The following is a 20,674-nucleotide window of genomic DNA, read 5'->3' on the forward strand; positions in this document are numbered from 1 at the left end:
CATTAGTGACGGTAAAAGAAGTGTCTATACTGTGATAGGAACATAACTACTATCACTGGGACACCACTCTGAGAAAAACATAGGGGACCTGAAGGGACTGGTTTTCATTATCTGTTCCTCTGAGTGGATGCTGTTTGATCTGGTGGGATCTGGTTATATCTCATATATAATTGCCATTGGTGCAACATGACCTTGTGCTCATCCATTTAGGCCCATTCCCCTTTTAATATTTTAGGAATCCTTTAAAAACGTATATTATCCATGCTGGTGAATACCAGAGTTCATCCTCTGAGCAGGCTTGCCTAGAGGGGACAATTATCAAGCAGACACTTTACATTTTCTCTGCTTCTGTGCTGGAGGTGTCTCCCTTTTGCAACTTAAACCAGATAGATTTTTGATGAACTTTACCTACGACTGCTCTTCTTTTTGTTCAACTGGAAATTCCTATTACACACTTATCCTGCATAGGAGACCTGGAGTCCCTTTATAACATGTTATCCTGCATAAGAGACCTGGAGTCCCTTTATAACATGTTATCCTGTATAGGAGACCTGGAATCGCTTTATAACATGTTATCCTGCATAGGAGACCTGGAGTCCCTTTATAACATGTTATCCTGCATAGGAGACCTGGAGTCCCTTTATAACATATTATCCTGCATAGGAGACCTGGAGTCGCTTTATAACATGTTATCCTGCATAGGAGACCTGGAGTCGCTTTATAACATGTTATCCTGCATAGGAGACCTGGAGTCGCTTTATAACATGTTATCCTGCATAGGAGACCTGGAGTCACTTTATAACATGTTATCCTGCAAGTCTCTAATGCCTTGTTCACATTGCAGGCTTTCATTTTCAAGTCAGTTTTGTTTTTCAAATCCGTTTTGGACCACTGACTGTCCAAACAGCAAGTTACAAGTGACCAAATCGGATTTGTGTGTGTTCAGACAGTAGTCATTTGCTGACAAGGCCATGCTAGTTGTCATAGTAATGACGAGTGTGTGTTCGTTCAGTGGTGTAGGCTGATTGGTGGTGGTGCTCCTGCGTCCTATCACTTAGAAGTTATGTAGCAAGCTAAGGTGATAACAATGCCTGCCATGAACGTTATCCGGTTGCTTTGAATGTTAAGAATCATACTGTAAGAAAACACTTTTAAAGCCTCATAAAATAATCCAACTTTCAAAACAAGTCCTTTTTGACTAGCCACAGCAGTCAACTAGTTATCTAGGTGGCTGTTTAGCTTTCTAGCACATTCACTAATTTCTTTGTAAACAATTAACAAGCTAGTTAGCTACCACATGTTCTTATCAAACTGTCAACAGAGTGAGTAGCTAGCAAGGAACATAATATGCCGAATAACAGTCTAAAAACCACTTGAGGGCAAATAAATCAGATTTGACCGTTCAGACACAAGTCACATGGCCAGAAATCTGTTTTTTATCTGACTTCAAACCACATACGAAGGAGGTTGGAAATGTTGCTTGGAATATCCGATTCCATATTTATTTTATTTATTTATTTTATTTCACCTTTATTTAACCAGGTAGGCAAGTTGAGAACAAGTTCTCATTTACAATTGCGACCTGGCCAAGATAAAGCAAAGCAGTTCGACAACATACAACAACACAGAGTTACACATGGAGTAAAACAAATATACAGTCAATAATACAGTAGAAAAATAAGTCTATGTACAATGTGAGCAAATGAGGTGAGATAAGGGAGGTAAAGGCAAAAAAAAGTCCATGGTGGCAAAGTAAATACAATATAGCAAGTAAAACACTGGAATGGTAGATTTGTAGTAGAAGAAAGTGCAAAGTAGAAAAAGAGTTAATGGGGTGCAAAGGAGCAAAATAAAATAAATACAGTAGGGGAATAGGTAGTTGTTTGGGCTAAATTATAGATGGGCTATGTACAGATGCAGTGATCTGTGAGCTGATCTGACAGCTGGTGCTTAAAGCTAGTGAGGGAGATAAGTGTTTCCAGTTTCAGAGATTTTGTAGTTCATTCCAGTCATTGGCAGCAGAGAACTGGAAAGAGAGACGGCCAAAGGAGGAATTGGCTTTGGGGGTGACCAGAGAGATATACCTGCTGGAGCGCGTGCTACAGGTGGGTGCTGCTATGGTGACCAGTGAGCGGAGATAAGGGGGGACATTACCTAGCAGGGTCTTATAGATGACCTGGAGCCAGTGGGTTTGGCGACGATTATGAAGCGAAGGCCAGCCAACGAGAGCGTACAGGTCGCAGTGGTGGGTAGTATATGGGGCTTTGGTGACAAAACGGATGGCACTGTGATAGACTGCATCCAGTTTGTTGAGTAGGGTATTGGAGGCTATTTTGTAAATGACATCGCCAAAGTCGAGGATCGGTAGGATGGTCAGTTTTACGAGGGTATGTTTGGCAGCATGAGTGAAGGATGCTTTGTTGCGAAATAGGAAGCCATAGGAAGCCATGTTTGTTGGCTGTTCAGACTACAAGAACAAGAACAGATTCGAGACGGATATGCAAAAAAATTGGATTTGAGTCACTTCGAACTGCGAATGTGAACAAGGCTAAGCTCCTTCCACAACATTTGCCGATTAGCCTTTTCAAAATTCTATAAGCTCTGTCATAATCATTGCTAGACAACCATTTTTAGGTCTTGCCATTCAAGTAGATAAAAGTCAAAACTGTAACTCTTCCACTCAGGAACATTTACTGTCTTCTAGGTAACAACTCCAGTGTAGATTTGGCCTTGTGTTTTAGGTTATTGTCCTGCTGAAAGGTGAATTAATCTCCCAGTGTTTGGTGAAAAGCAAACTGAAGAAGGTTTTCCTCTAGGATTTTGCCTGTGCTTAGCTCCATTCCGTTCTTAACGATTATAAGCATACCCATAACATGATGCAGCCACCACTATGCTTGAAAATATGGAGTGTGATACACATTAATGTGTTGTATTGGATTTGCCCCATACATAACACTTTGTATTCACGACAAAAAGTACTTTTTTGCGGTATTACTTTAGAGCCTTGTTGCAAACAGGATGGATGTTTTGGAATATTTGTTTACTGCACAGGCTTTCTTCTTTTCACTCTGTCAATTAGGTTATTATTGAGGAGTAACTACAATGTTGTTGATCCTATAACAGCCATTTAACTCTGTAACTGTTTTAAAGTCACCTTTGGCCTCATGGTGAAATCTCTGAGCGGTTTCCTTCCTCTCCGGCAACTGAGTTAGGAAGGACACCTGTATCTTTGTGGTGACTGGGTGTATTGATACACATTCCAAAATGTAATTAATAACTTCACCATGCTCAAAGAGATATTCAATGTCTGCTTTAATATATTTTTACTCTTCTACCAATAGGAGCCTTTCTTTGTGAGCTATTTGAAAACCTCCCTGGTATTTGTGGTTGAATCTCTGTTTGAAATTCACTGCTCGACTGAGGGAGCTTACAGATAATTGTGTGTGGGGTACAGAGATGAGGTAGTCATTCAAAAATCAGGTTAAACACTATTATTGCACACAGAGTGAGTCCATGCAACTTATTATGTGACTTGTTCAACACATTTTTACTCCTGAACTTATTTAGGCTTGCTATAACAAAGGGGTTGAATACAGTTGAAGTCAGAATTTTACATACACCTTTGCCAAATACATTTAAACTCAGTTTTTCCCAATTCCTGACACTCATTCCTAGTAAAAATTCCCTGTCTTAGGCCAGTTAGGATCACCACTTTATTTTAAGAATGTGAAATGTCAGAATAATAGTGGAGAGAATGATTTATTTCAGCTTTTATTTATTTCATCACATTCCCAGTGAGTCAGAAGTTTACAAACACTCAATTAGTATTTGGTAGCATTGCCTTTAAATTGTTTAACTTGGGTCAAGCGTTTTGTGTAGCCTTCCACAAGCTTCCCACAATAAATTGGGTGAATTTGGGCAATTCCTCCTGACAGAGCTGGTGTAACTGAGTCAGGTTTGTAGGCCTCCTTGCTCGCACACGCCTTTTCAGTTCTGCCCACAAATTGTCTATAGGATTGAGGTCAGTGCATTGTGATGGGCACTCCAATATCTTTACTTTGTTGTCCTTAAGCTATTTTGCCACAACTTTGGAAGTATGCTTGAGGTCATTGTCCATTTGGAAGACCCATTTGCGACCAAGCTTTAACTTCCTGACTGATGTCTTGAGATGTTGCTTCAATATATCCACGTAATTTTCCTTCTCATGATGCCATCTATTTTGTGAATTGCACCAGTCCCTCCTGCAGCAAATCACCCCCACAACATGATGCTGCCACCCCCGTGCTTCACGGTTGGGATGGTGTTCTTCGGCTTGCAAGCCCCATTTTTCCTCCAAACATAACCATGGTCATTATGGCCAAATTTTTTTATTTTTGTTTCATCAGACCAGAGGACATTTCTTCAGAAAGTACGATCTTTGTCCCCATGTGCAGTTGCAAACCGTAGTCTGGCATTTTTATGGCGGTTTTGGAGCAGTGGCTTCTTCCTTGCTGAGCGGCCTTTCAGGTTATGTCGATATAGGACTCGTTTTACAGTGGATATAGATGCTTTGTACCTGTTTCCTCCAGCATCTTCACAAGGTCCTTTGCTGTTGTTCTGGGATTGATTTGCACTTTTCGTACCAAAGTACGTTCATCTCTAGGAGACAGAACGCGTCTCCTTCCTGAGCGGTATGACGGCTATGTGGTCCCATGGTGTTTATACTTGCGTACTATTGTTTGTACAGATGAACGTGTAACGTTCAGGCGTTTGGAAATTGCTCCCAAAGATGAACCAGACTTGTGGAGGTCTACAATTTTTTTCTGAGGTCTTGGCTGATTTCTTTTGATTTTTACATGATGTCAAGCAAAGAGTCACTGTTTGAAGGTAGGCCTTGAAATACATCCACAGGTACACCTCCAATTGACTCAAATTATGTCAATCAGAAGCTTCTAAAGCCATGACATAATTTTCTGGAATTTTTCAAGCTGTTTAAAGGCACAGTCAACTGGTTGAAAAACAAGTTTTAATGACTCCAACCTAAGTGTATGTAAACTTCCGACTTCAACTGTACTTATTGACTCAAGACATTTCAGCTTTTCAGCATAATTTCATTTTGACACTATGGGGTATTGTGTGTAGACCAGTGACACAAAATCTCAATTTAATCCATTTTAAATGCAGGCTGTAAGCCTGTAACAAAACAAAATGTGGAAAAAGTCAAGGGTTTTGAATTATATATAAAGGTACTTTATGTAACAGTGGCCATGCAATTGACTTTTTGTTTTAAATGATTTGAGGATAATGTAGTTGAGCTACAAACCATCATTCAATTCCTGACACTCTTATGCCTGCCCACATGAATGATGTTCTCTCCTCACGCTAGCACAGCAGGACATGGCTAACATGGCGTCTGTGGAATGATGTTCTGTCCTCACGCTAGCACAGCAGGAGATGGCTAACATGCCGTCTGTGGAAGGATGTTCTGTCCTCACGCTAGCACAGCAGGAGATGGCTAACATGCCGTCTGTGGAAGGATGTTCTGTCCTCACGCTAGCACAGCAGGAGATGGCTAACATGCCGTCTGTGGAAGGATGTTCTGTCCTCACGCTAGCACAGCAGGACATGGCTAACATGCCGTCTGTGGAAGGATGTTCTGTCCTCACGCTAGCACAGCAGGAAGGACATGGCTAACATGCCATCTGTGGAAGGATGTTCTGTCCCCATGCTAGCACAGCAGGACAAGGCTAACATGCCGTCTGTGGTATAAGTGAGCCAGAGCCAAGATTAACATGCTCAAAATGTGATTACGATCACTTTATTGGTCCAACCAAAATGTGACTTCCGCTTTTAACCAAACCCCTACGAAAGACATACAGTATAGATGTTTTGGAGAGGTGCAGTTCACACTGGTCACCCAGGGAGCTGTTGTGAGAGGTTAAGTGCCTTGCTGAAGTGCACAACAGCAGGCAATGGCAACTAGGATTTAATGCCAGCAACCCTCTGGTTGCCAGCTCACTTCCCGTTAGATTTTTCTGATCAGACCAGGGATTTGAACTGGCAACCCTCCGGTTGCTGGCTCTGCTCGCCTCTAAATGCTAGACTACCAGCGTGAGTGTGACTGTGACAGAGGCCACCCTTTTTCTAATGGCACTTTAAACTGTTCCTGAACAGGATCACTCCTCTGGCAGAGCAGAGACAAGACAGTGTGATTAGCAAGTCCCTGAATCTGATTATGTCCTTCGCTCATTATCAACCTCTTTCCCAGCGCCAAGTGTGATCATTACAACTGAAAGCAATAGAAATGCCAGTGAACCAAAAAACAATCACTTCAATGGCATTGGAGTATCTTTGGATATAATGAGACTGGAGGGGTCAGAGCTTTCCCCTTGGGCACGGGCCAGATATCAAAACAATTCAATAGCTATTAGGAGTGTTTTGCAGTCACTCGAGGACTACACATTGCCATGCCTCCCAAGTAGATCGCATACTGCACGCACTACACACCCCAACTCCCTTCTTACCCTTCAAACAAATTGAAATTGAAATCAAATTCAGAATTTATTGAACCTTTATCTCTCAAAGGCGCCTCTTTGACGAGTGATGAAAGAAAACTCTGCTCTTGATAAATATTTAATTCCCACATCAAAGAGGGAAATTACACTATTTACTGTTCTCTTGATTTTGATAATTTGGAATCTTTTAGAACTGTGAGCTAATTTGGTTTTTCATGTTTAACCTTTTATCTGGTTCCATCAGAACCATGTATCTAGAGAGTTGGGCCAATGTGGTTTCTGTATCATGATGCATTTACATGACACTACAACAATCTATGGCAGCCATGTTAGCTCTCCATTAACATTACATGGGGAATATTTAAACAATGCTATGTAACTGAATGTCTAGAATTAGAACAATATTCAAAATGTAAACATTTGGCCAACAATCTAAATACAGTTGAAGTCGGAAGTTTACATATACCTTTATTTCATCACATTCACAGTGGGTCAGAAGTTTACATACACTCAATTAGTATTTGGTAGCATTGCCTTTAAATTGTTTAACTTGGGTCAAATATTTTGGGTAGCCTTCCACAAGCTTCCCACAGTAAGTTCAGTGAATTTTGGCCCATTCCTCCTGACAGAACTGGTGTAACTGAGTCAGGTTTGTAGGCCTCCTTGCACACTTTTTCAGTTCTGCCCACACATTTTCTATGGGATTGAGGTCAGGGCTTTCTGATGGCCACTCCAATACCTTGACTTTGTTGTCCTTAAGCCATTTTGCCACAACTTTGGAAGTATGCTTGGGGTCATTGTCCATTTGGAAGACACATTTGCGACCAAGCTTTAACTTCCTGACTGATGTCTTGAGATGTTGCTTCAATATATCCACATAAATTTCCTTCTCATGATGCCATCTATTTTGTGAAGTGCACCAGTCCCTCCTGCAGCAAAGCACCCCCACAGCATGATGCTGCAACCCCCGTGCTTCACTGTTGGGATGGTGTTCTCCGGCTTGCAAGCCTCACCCTTTTTCCTCCAAACATAATGATGGTCATTATGGCCAAACAATTCTATACTATTTTTTCTATCTCTAGGAGACGGAACGCGTCACCTTCCTGAGTGGTATGACGGCTACGTGGTCTCATGGTGTATATACTTGCGTACTATTGTTTTGTACAGATGAACGTGGTACCGTCAGGCGTTTGGAAATTTCTCCCAAGGATGAACCAGACTTGTGGAGGTCTACAAATCTTTTTCTGAGGTCTTGGCAAAGAGTCACTGAGTTTGAAGGTAGGCCTTGAAATACATCCACAGGTACACATCCAATTGACTCACATGATGTCACGAAGCTTCTAAAGCCATGACAACATTTTCTGGAATTTTCCAAGCTGTTTAATGGCGCAGTCAACTTAGTATGTAAACTTCTGAACCACTAGAATTGTGATACAGTGAATTATAAGTGAAATAATCTGTCTGTAAACAATTGTTGGAAAAATTACTTGTGTCATGCACAAAGAAGAAGTCCTAACCGACTTGCCAAAACTATAGTTTGTTAACAAGAAATGTGTGGAGTGGTTGAAAAACAAGTTATAATGACTCCAACCTAAGTGTATGTAAACTTCTGACTTCAACAGTATATGGCTCTGTTTCTCATCAAAGCATGTCAGAGCAAGATGATGGTGGTAAAGCAGGATTAAACACATAGGTATTGACAACCACTCTAACTGGATTAAGCACATAGGCATTAACAATCACTTTAACTGGATGAAACACATAGGCAGGCAATACCAATCACTCTAACTGAATTAAACACATAGGCAGGCATGAACAATCACTCTAACTGGATTAAACACATAGGCAGGCATGAACAATTACTCTAACTGGATTAAACACATAGGCTTTGACAATCACTATAACTGGACTAAACACATAGACATTGACAATCATTCTAACTGTATACATACATAGACATTAAAAATCACTCAAAATGGATTAAACACATAGATTGTCATCAACAATCACTCTAACTGGATTAAAAACATAGACATTAACAATCAATCTAATTTGATTAAACAAATAGGCATTAACATTCACTATGACTGGATTAAGCACATAGGCATTAACAATCACTCTAACTGGACTATACACACAGGCATTAACAATCACTCTAACTGGATTAAACACATAGGCAGGCAATAACAATCACTCTAACTGGATTAAACACATAGGCATTAACAATCACTCTAACTGGATTAAACACATAGGCAGGCAATAACAATCACTATAACTGGATTAAACACATAGGCATTAACAATCACTAACTGGATTAAACACATAGGCAGGCAATAACTATCACTATAACTGGATTAAACACATAGGCAGGAATTAGCAATCACTCTAACTGGATTAAACACATAGGCAGGCATGAACAATTACTCTAACTGCATTAAACAAATAGGCATTAACAAAACCTCTAAATGGATTAAAGACATAGGCATTAACAATCACTATATTTTGATTAAATACATAGGCAGGCATTAGCATTGCCTTCAACTTGATTAAACACATAGGCATTGACAATCACTCTAATTGCATTAAACACATAGGCATTGGCAATCACTCTAACTGTATTAAACACATAGACACTAACAATCACTCTATCTGGATGAAACACATAGGCATGAACTGTTATGAGTGTGTATCGGAGGCGAAGTCAGGTGCAGGAGAGCAGAGTGTAGTGAACAGGCACACTTTTTATTCCGGTCAAAATGACATCACAAACTAACAATAAATGTGCCCAAAACACGGCACATAGACAAAAAGTAATGCGCGTAACAATATCCACAATATCAAAATACACGTAACACAAACAATCCGACACAAAGACATGATGAGGAACAGAGGAATAAATACATATGAATTGATTGGGGAATGAAAACCAGGTATGCAGGGAACAAGACAAAACAAATGGATACATTAACAATCACTCTATCTGGATTAAACACATAGGCAGGCATGAACAATCACTATAAATGGATTAAATACATAGGCAGGCAATAGCAATCACTCTAACTGGATTAAACACATAGGCAGGCATGAACAATCAATCTAACTGGATTAAACACATAGGCATTAACAATCACTAACTGGATTAAACACATAGGCAGGCAATAACTATCACTTTAACTGGATTAAACACATAGGCAGGCATTAACAATCACTCTAAATGGATTAAACACATAGTCAGGCATTAACAATCTATCTAACTGGATTAAACACATAGGCATTAACAATCGATCTAACTGGATTAAACACATAGGCATTAACAATAACTCTAACTGGACTAAACACATAGGCAGTCATTAAAATCATTATAACTGATTTAAACACATAGGCATTAACAATCACTCTAACTGGATGAAACACATAGACATGAACAATCACTCTAACTGGATTAAACACATAGGCAGGCATAAACAATCACTCTAACTGGATGAAACACATAGGCAGGCATTAACAACAACTCTAACTGGACTAAACACATAGGCAATAACAATTACTCTACCTGGATTAAGTACATAGGCATTAATAATCACTTTAGCAGGACTAAACACATAGGCATTGACAATCACTCAACTGCATTAAATACATAGGCATTAACAATCAGTCTCACTGGACTAAACACATAGGCATTGACAATCACTGTAACTGGATTAAACACATAGGCATTAACAATCACTCTAACTGGATTAAACACATTTACAATCACTAGTCATTAACAATCACTAACAGTCATTAACAATCACTAACTGGATTAAAGCCATTCTGGGTTGTTACAAACTCCCACAAACTCCCACAAATGTCCAGCATTGCACAGTGTGAGGGCAAATGGATAAAATTAATATAAATGAACTTCAGAGTCAAATAATCTCCTGCATATTCTTCCAATACTCCACACTCTAATATGTAACTTAGATCTTGATGTTTTCATACAAAGTGCTGTTGCGTCATCTTAGCTGTATTGTTCATGTTATTGTGCAAAGAGTGATTGCTTTGACATTTTGGGGTGGGGGCAGGAGATGTTTTGGCTCTCCGAGAATTTCTGTGATTGGAATCAAATGTTGAAATGTGATCCCTGGATTGGTTCACTGGAAAAGAGCTTTTCTCCAGTGATTAAACAGGAACTCTGTGGTCTGGACAGGATTCACTATGGCGACTTGATATACAGTATTTTGCTCACACAATAACACTAACAATGTGTTACATGTTACGTTTACTTAAGCCAAAGAGACAACCAACCGGATGATGCTACCAGAAACAACTTGATGATGCTATCAGATACAACTGGATGATCCTACCAGAAACAACTTGATGATGCTACCAGAAACAACTTGCTACCAGAAACAACTTGATGATGCTACCAGAAACAACTTGATGATGCTACCAGAAACAACTTGATGATGCTACCAGAAACAACTTGCTACCAGAAACAACTTGATGATGCTACCAGAAACAACTTGCTACCAGAAACAACTTGATGATGCTACCAGAAACAACTTGCTACCAGAAACAACTTGATGATGCTACCAGAAACAACTTGCTACCAGAAACAACTGGATGATGCTACCAGAAACAACTTGATGATGCTACCAGAAACAACTGGATTATGCTACCAGAAACAACTGGATGATGCTACCAGAAACAACTGGATGATGCTACCAGAAACAACTGGATGATGCTATCAGAAACAACTGGATGATGCTACCAGAAACAACTGGATGATGCTACCAGAAACAACTGGATGATGCTACCAGAAACAACTTGATGATGCTACCAGAAACAACTTGATGATGCTACCAGAAACAACTGGATGATGCTACCAGAAACAACTGGATGATGCTACCAGAAACAACTGGATGATGCTATCAGAAACAACTGGATGATGCTACCAGAAACAACTGGATGATCCTACCAGAAACAACTGGATGATGCTACCAGAAACAACTGGATGATGCTACCAGAAACAACTGGATGATCCTACCAGAAACAACTGGATGATGCTACCAGAAACAACTGGATGATCCTACCAGAAACAACTTGCTACCAGAAACATCTCTCTCTCCCTCCCTCTCTCCCTCTCTCCCTCTCTCTCTCTCCCTCCCTCCCTCCCTCCCTCCCTCCCTCCCTCCCTCCCTCCCTCCCTCCCTCCCTCCCCACATGCACATATTGGCTTTTCGCTCTCTCTTGGCTGTCATGCCTTCAGCATGTGCATTTGACATATTGTTTTGGAGAATGGCTGCAGGCCTTTTCCTCTGTGGCCTATCACTTGACTCTGGTGCAGAGGTTCAGCATGCCAGTCAATTTCTCTCCGATCAACAAACCGTCCCCCAGCTCTTCAGACACTTACTGTCCCGTAATCTTTAGCTGTCACTTTCTGAGTAGGTGAAAATATGGGACAGAGAGAGAGAAAGAGAGGGAGAGAGAGAGAACGAGAGAGAGAGTATGGACAAAGGGGTACATTGCTAATTGGACACCACAGATCCAGTTCCAAAGTGCATCACAGGCTTAATTGTTATTATCCAATTATGACGGTGTGTTGTGACTGGTAAGGTGAATAGGGGTGCCATTAAAACTTGTCAGTGGTTAAGCAGTACTGAAGGTTCCGTCAAAGGTATGATGTTCTCACACGCCTCCCTAATAAATCTGAATCCTTATTAATTGACGAACTGTCACAACAGCTGTGAGGAAGATTTAATTGGGTGCAGGGAAGTCATGCTGTAATGGAAACCTCTGGGACCTGCTGGCAAAAAGTATTTGCTATTGGCAGGTGGTCTATCAGCATAGGCTACTTCTCTCCTGTAAGTCATTAGTCATTCTGATTGATAAGAAGTGTGGAGTAAATAAACAAACTTATGAACGATAAGGTATATGCAAAAGGCCACTGTTTCTGGGGATATCTGTGATTTTAGCATGTAAATCTTGGTGGGGTGAAAAAAAAAGTGGGATGCATGCCAGAAAGCCACAACACAACACAAAAAAATACATGAATTGCACTATAACGATGACAAACGGTGCCCACAAATTGTTAGGGCCTACATAAAGCTGTTCCATCAGAGTCCCAACAGCAGTCCCAACACCTGACCACTGCTGTGTCATGTCTTGACTATCATTAATGTGTTTGTCACATCCTGACCAGTATAAGGGGTTATTTGTTATTGTAGTTTGGTCAGGACGTAGCAGGGGTGTGTTTGTTTTGTGTTGTCGGGGTTTTTGGGTTGTGTTCTATGTTTTGTATTTCTATGTTCTATTTTCTAGTTTTTCTATTTCTATGTCTAGTTCATTGTTTTGACCTTCAATTGGAGGCAGCTGTTCCTCGTTAGTAGGGGTGTTTTTCGATGGGTTTTGTGGGTAGTTGTTTCCTGTTTAGTGTTTGTTGCACCTGACAGGACTGTTTTCATCATTCTTTTTGTTCAGTGTTCATTTTTATTTAATAAAGAAAAAATGAGCATTCACATTCCCGCTGTGTTTTGGTCCAATCCCTACGACACCCGTGACGGTTTGACTGTTATTTTATAAAATAATGACATACCATGTTCAATTATTATGCGATTAAGTTAATCATATAACAATTAATTAATTAGTAATCTGGGGCACCACGGGAAAAGTTACTTAACAAGTTATTATCTCCTGACTAATATTAAAAGATATAAATATCTCTTACATCAGTCACAGTCAATTCATGAATTCTTATTTACCTGACCGGTCTCATTCTGAATGTCGCAAAATTCTTGGATATCTGCATGATTCCTAGCATAAATTATGAATCAGCGATATTCAAATTGGCTTAATTATTTATTTACTAACTAACTAATCATACAGAAATACATGAACACACACACACACACGGTATAGTTATTGGTTTCTAACACAATGCAATGGAAGGCCCCTAGTGGACTAAACCGATATGACGGCTTGTTACACAAAATGGCGGATTCAAAAGAGAGGGAAAGGGAGAGACAAAAAAGAATTCCACTATTGTACATACAGCTGATAACTATGCTCATGGAAATGCAACACTTTGCACATGAATGGCCGTAGTGCTATCAGTAGCACTGTCAATACTGGACAAAAAAGTTTGCAAACAAGCACACACAGGCCACGAACAACAGCGTTGGTGAAAATAGACCAAATGATTAGGGTGAGGCACATGGGCTACTAACAGCTTACTACACAACATACACTTAGTATTACTTTCTTAGCTACAATATACATATATCTCCCTTGCATTTTACATCATTTATGAAGCAGCATGCAAGACATTTTTGGACTCACTTTGTGAAGGTGGCGTGGCGGTCCTTTGTGGGCAAATTTTGTCAAACTTTGTCCTCAAAGTCTTGCCTTTTCTGGATTTATGGTGGAAACTCAAAGAAAAGAAAACACACAGCCATTCCATTGAATAGCAGGCTAACGTTAGAGGTTGCTTTGCAATGCTTGCAGTTAGCCACCGATTCCTTACAAACCACTCATTGTTGAATTTGCGATTTCCAATTTGTGTAATCTTTATGGCCAATGAGCATTGTTAGGTTTAATCTATAATTTCTCTTCATTATTTCTCTTCATATGACAAGGACTAAAAATGATTTGCCAGTAGATTGTCGACTTGATTCATGATCAAGACTTTAAAAGTAAGATGTTGACATGATCATTCCAATCAAAGCTACTGTACATACAGTTGAAGTCGGAAGTTTACATACACTTAGGTTGAAGTCATTAAAACTCGTTTTTCAACCACTCCACAAATTTCTTGTTAACAAACTATAGTTTCAGCAAGTCGGTTAGGACAACTACTTTGTGCATGACACAAGTAATTTTTCCAACAATTGTTTACAGACAGATTATTTCACTTATAATTCACTGTATCACAATTCCAGTGGGTCAGAAGTTTACATACACTAAGTTGACTGTGCCTTTAAACAGCCTGGAAAATTCAAGAAAATTATGTCATGGCTTTAGAAGCTTCTGATAAGCTTCTGACATGATGCAGCACGGGGGTGGCAGCATCATGCTGTGGGGGTGCTTTGCTGCAGGAGGGACTGGTGCACTTCACAAAATAGATGGCATCATGAGGTAGGAAAATCATGTGGATATATTGAAGCCACATCTTAAGACATCAGTCAGAAAGTTAAAGCTTGGTTGCAAATGGGTCTTCCAAATGGACAATGACCCCAAGCATACTTCCAAAGTTGTGGCAAAATGGCTTAAGGACAACAAAGTCAAGGTATTAGAGTGGCCATCAGAAAGCCCTGACCTCAATCCTATACAACATTTGTGGGAAGAATAGAAAAAGCGTGTGCGAGCAAGGAGGCCTACAAACCTGAATCAGTTACACCAGCTCTATCAGGAGGAATGGGCCAAAATTCACCCAACGTATTGTGAGAAGCTTGTGGAAGGCTACCCGAAATGTTTGACCCAAGTTAAACAATTAAAGGCAATGCTACCAAATACTAATTGAGTGTATGTAAACTTCTGACCCACTGGGAATGTGATGAAAGAAATAAAAGCTGAAATAAATCATTCTCTCAACTATTATTCTGACATTTCACATTCTTAAAATAAAGTTGTGATCCTATCTGACCTAAAACAGGGATTTTATACTAGGATTAAATGTCAGGAATTATGAAAAACTGAGTTTAAATGTACTTGGCTAAGGTGTATGTAAACTTCTGACTTCAACTGTATGTATAGTTTTTTGTGTGCTCTAGGGCAACGATATCTAGATGGAATTTGTATTTGTGGTCCTGCTGACTAGACCTTTTTTGGAACACTTTTATTTTGGTCTTACTGAGATATATTGTCAGGGCTCACGTCTGACAGAATCTGTGCAGAAGATCTAGATGCTGCTGTAGGCCCTGTTTGGTTGGTGACAGAAGCACCAGACCATCAGCAAACAGTAGACATTTGACTTCAGATTCTAGTAGGGTGAGGCCGCGTGCTGCAGGCTGTTCTAGTGCCCTCGCCAACTCGTTGATATATATGCAGAAGAGGGTGGGGCTTATGATCCATCCCTGTCTCACCAAACGGCCCTGTGGAAAGAAATGTGTGTGTTTTTAATTTTAACCTCAGACTTGTTATTTGTGTATTCATTTATAGCAGACCCTCATGTCAAATTGAGTCGAAGGCTTTTTTAAAAATCAACATAGCATGAGAACACTGCCTTTGTTTTGGTTTGTTTGTTTGTCAATAGGGGTGTGCAGGGTGAATACGTGGTCTGTTGTACGGTCATTTGGTAAAAGCCAATTTGTCATTTGCTCAGTACATTGTTTTCACTGAGGAAATGCACTGCTGTTAATGATAATGCAGAGGATTTCGCCAAGGTTGCTGTTGACGCATATCCAACTGTAGTTATTGGGGTAAAATTTGTCTCCACTTTTGTGGATTGGGGTGATCAGTCCTTGGTTCCAAATATTGGGGAAGATGCCAGAGCTGAGGATGATGTTAAAGAGTTTAGGTATAGCCAATTTAAATTTGATGTCTGGATATTTTAACATTTCATTGAGGATACCATAACAACCACAGGCCTTTTTGGGTTGGAGGGTTTTTATTTTGTCCTGTAGTTCATTCAAGATAATTTGAGAATCCAGTGGGTTCTGGAAGTCTTTAATAGTTGATTCTAAGATTTGTATTTGATCATGTATATGTTTTTGCTCTTTGTTCTTTGTTATAGAGCAAAAAAGATTGGAGAAGTGGTTTACCGATACATATCCATTTTGGGTAGATAACTCTTTGTGTTGTTGTTTGTTTAGTGGCGTACTGCGTTAGCATCGAATAGCCCCCGTGATATACAACTTTTCAGAGAAGTTAGGAACCAATATACACAAGCAGTTAGGATAGCAAAGGCTAGCTTTTTCAAACAGAAATTTGCTTCCTGTAGCACAAACTCCAAAAAGTTCTGGGACACTGTAACGTCCACGGAGAATAAGAGCATCTCCTCCCAGCTGCCCACTGCACTGAGGCTAGGAAACACTGTCACCACTGATAAAACCACGATAATTGAGAATTTCAATAATAATTTTTCTACAGCTGGCCATGCTTTCCACCTGGCTACCCCTACCCCGGTCAACAGCCCTCCACCCCCCACAGCAACTTGTCCAAACCTCCCCATTTCTCCTTCACCGAAATTCAGATAGCTGATGTTCTGAAAGAGTTGCAAAATCTGGACCCCTACAAATCAGCTGGGCTAGACAATCCGGACCCTCTCTTTCTAAAATTATCCGCCGCAATTGTTGCAGCCCCTATTACTAGCCTGTTCAACATCTCTTTCATATCGTCTGAGATCCCCAAACATTGGAAAGCTGCCGCGGTCATCCCCCCTCTTCAAAGGGGGAGACACTCTAGACCCAAACTGTTACAGACCAATATCTATCCTACCCTGCCATTCTAAGGTCTTCGAAAGCCAAGTTAACAAACAGATCACCGAACTTTTCGAATCCCAATTTACCTTCTTTGCTATGCAATCTGGTTTCCGAGCTGGTCATGGGTGCACCTCAGCCACGCTCAAGGTCCTAAACAATATCATAACCGCCATCGATAAAAGACAATACTGTGCAGCCGTATTCATCAACCTTGCCAAGGCTTTTCGACTCTGCCAATCACCACATTCTTATCGACAGACTCAACAGCCTTTGTTTCTCAAATGACTGCCTCACCTGGTTCACCAACTACTTCTCAGACAGAGTTCAGTGTGTCAAATCAGAGGGCCTGTTGTCTGGACCTCTGGCAGTCTCTATGGGGGTGCCACAGGGTTCAATTCTTGGGCCAACTCTTTTCTCGGTATACATCAATGATGTAGCTCTTGCTGCTGGTGATTCTCTGATCCACCTCTAAGCAGACGACACCATTCTGTATAATTCTGGCCCTTCTTTGGACACTGTGTTAACCTCCAGACGAGCTTCAATGCCATACAACTCTCCTTCCGTGGCCTCCAACTGCTCTTAAATGCAAGTAAAACTAAATGCATGCTCTTCAACAGATCGCTCACTGCCCACACCTGCCCGCCCGTCGAGCATCACTACTCTGGATGGTTCTGACTTAGAATATGTGGACAATTACAAATACCTAGGTGTCTGGTTAGACTGTAAACTGTCCTTCCAGACTCACATTAAGCATCTCCAATCCAAAATTAAATCTAGAATCGGCTTCCAATTTCACATCAAAGCATCCTTCAATCATGCTGTCAAACATACCCTCGTAAAACTGACTATCCTACCAATCCTTGACTTCGGCAATGTCATTTACAAAATAGCCTCTAACACTCTACTCAGCAAATTGGACGCAGTCTATCACAGTGCCATCCGTTTTGTCACCAAAGCCCCATATACTACCCACTACTGCGACCTGTATGCTCTCGTTGGCTGGCCCTTCATATTCGTCGCCAAACCCACTGGCTCCAGGTCATCTATAAGTTTTTGCTAGGTAAAGTCCCGCCTTATCTCAGCTCACTGGTCACCATAGCAGCACCCGCCCGTAGCACCCGCTCCAGCAGGTATATTTCACTGGTGACCCCCAAAGCCTATTTATCCAGTTCTCTGCTGCCAATGACTGGAACGAATTGCAAAAATCACTGAAGCTGGAGACTCATATCTCCCTCACTAACTTTAAGCATCAGCTGTCAGAGCCCATAGCCCATCTGTAAATAGCCCATCCAACTACCTCATCCCCATATTGTTATTCATATTTTTTTGCTCCTTTGCACCCCAGTATCTCTACTTGCACATGCATCTTCTGCACATTTATCACTCGACTGTTTAATTGCTAAATTGTAATTACTTCGCCACTACGGCCTATTTATTGCCTTACCTCCCTAATCTTACCTCAATTGCACACACTGTATATAGATTAGTTATTGACTGTACGTTTGTTTATTCCATGTGTAACTCTGTGTTGTTGTTTGTGTCACACTGCTTTCCTTTATTTTGGCCAGGTCGCAGTTGTAAATGAAAACTTGTTCTCAACTGGCCTGCCTGGTTAAATAAAGGTGAAATAAATAAAAAATGTAAAAGTGTTTTCCAATTTTCCCAGAAGTGGTTAAAGTCTATGAATTCTTCAGTTACATTGAGTTGATTTCTTACATGCTGTTCCTTCTTTTTCCATAGTGTATTTCTGTATTGTTTTAGTGATTCACCACAGTGAAGGCGTAGACTCAGGTTTTCTGGATCTCTATGTTTTTGGTTGGACAGGTTTCCCAATTTCTTTCTTAGGTTATTGCATTCTTCATCAAACCATTTGTCATTGTTGTTAATTTTCTTCGTTTTTTTGGTTGACATTTTTAGATTTGATAGGGAAGCTGAGAGGTCAAATATACTGTTTAGGTTTTCTACTGCCAAGTTTACACCTTCACTATTACAGTGGAACGTTTTGTTCAGGAGGTTGTCTAAAAGGGATTGAATTTGTTGTTGCCTAATTGTTTTTTGGTAGGTTTCCACACTACTTCCCTTCCATCTATAGCATTTCTTAATATTACTCAGTTCCTTTGGCTTTGATGCCTCATGATTGAGTATTGCTCTGTTCAAGTAGACTGTGATTTTGATGTGATCTCATAGGGGTGTCAGTGGGCTGACTGTGAACGCTCTGAGAGATTCTGGGTTGAGGTCAGTGATAAAGTAGTCTACAGCACTACTGCCAAGAGATGAGCTATAGGTGTACCTACCATAGGAGTCCCCTCAAGCCTACCATTGACTATGTACATACCCAGCATGCGACAGAGCTGCAGGAGTTGTGACCTGTTTTTGTTGGTTATGTTATCATAGTTGTGCCTAAAGGGGCATATGAGGGAGGGAATGCTGTCACCTCCAGGCAGGTGTTTGTCTCCCTGCGTGCTGAGGGTGTCAGGTTCTTGTCCGGTTCTGGCATTTAGGTCGCCACAGACTAGTACATGTCCCTGGGCATGGAAATGATTGATTTCCCCCTCCAGGATGGAGAAGCTATCTTCATTAAAGTATGGGGATTATAGTGGGGGGATAAAGGTAGAAACTACTCTCTGTGTATTAGTGTTTTGGAGGAGGTATGTAGTCTACTCTCTGTGTATACGTGTTTTGGAGGAGGTATGTAGTCTACTCTCTGTGCATTAGTGTTTTGGAGGAGGTATCTAGTCTACTCTCTGTGTATTAGTGTTTTGGAGGATGTATCTAGTCTACTCTCTGTGTATTAGTGTTTTGGAGGAGGTATCTAGTCTACTCTCTGTGTATTAGTGTTTTGGAGGATGTATCTAGTCTACTCTCTGTGTATTAGTGTTTTGGAGGAGGTATCTAGTCTACTCTCTGTGTATTAGTGTTTTGGAGGAGGTATCTAGTCTACTCTCTGTGTATTAGTGTTTTGGAGGAGGTGTCATGTTCTGACCTTAGTATGAGGTCATTTTTCCATAGTAGATTGGTCAGGGCGTGACAGGGGGGTGTTTTTGTCTATGTATTTTGGGTTTTCTGTTTTTTATGTGGGTTGTCTAGATTGTCGTTCTATGTTGTATTTTCTATGTTGGTGCTGGGTATGGTTTCCAATCAGAGGCAGGTGTTTTTCACTGTCTCTGATTGGAAGCCATACTTAGGCAGCCTGTTTTTCATGGGGTTTTGTGGGTGGTTGTTTTCCGTTTTAGTCTTTGTACCTGACGGGACTGTGTTGGTCGTTTTCATTAAAAGTAATATGAGCACTTCACACGCTGCATTTTAGTCTCCTTTAGACGACCCTTATTACAGGCGGTATCTAGTCTACTCTCTGTGTATTAGTGTTTTGGAGGAAGTATCTAGTCTACTCTCTGGGTATTAATGTTTTGGAGGAGGTATCTAGTCTACTCTCTGTGTATTAATGTTTTGGAGGAGGGATCTAGTCTACTCTCTGTGTATTAATGTTTTGGAGGAGGTATCTAGTCTACTCTCTGTGTATTAATGTTTTGGAGGAGGTATCTAGTCTACTCTCTGTGTATTAGTGTTTTGGAGGAGGTATCTAGTCTACTCTCTGTGTATTAGTGTTTTGGAGGAGGTATCTAGTCTACTCTCTGTGTATTAATGTTTTGGAGGAAGTATCTAGTCTACTCTCTGTGTATTAATGTTTTGGAGGAGGTATCTAGTCTACTCTCTGTGTATAAGTGTTAAGAGTGCAGTTTCATTAGGGCCTGCTAAATGAGCACCATTATAAGGGGCCCA

This window comes from Salmo salar, chromosome ssa09, assembly GCF_905237065.1.
Source record: "Salmo salar chromosome ssa09, Ssal_v3.1, whole genome shotgun sequence".
In the NCBI taxonomy this organism is placed as follows: domain Eukaryota; kingdom Metazoa; phylum Chordata; class Actinopteri; order Salmoniformes; family Salmonidae; genus Salmo; species Salmo salar.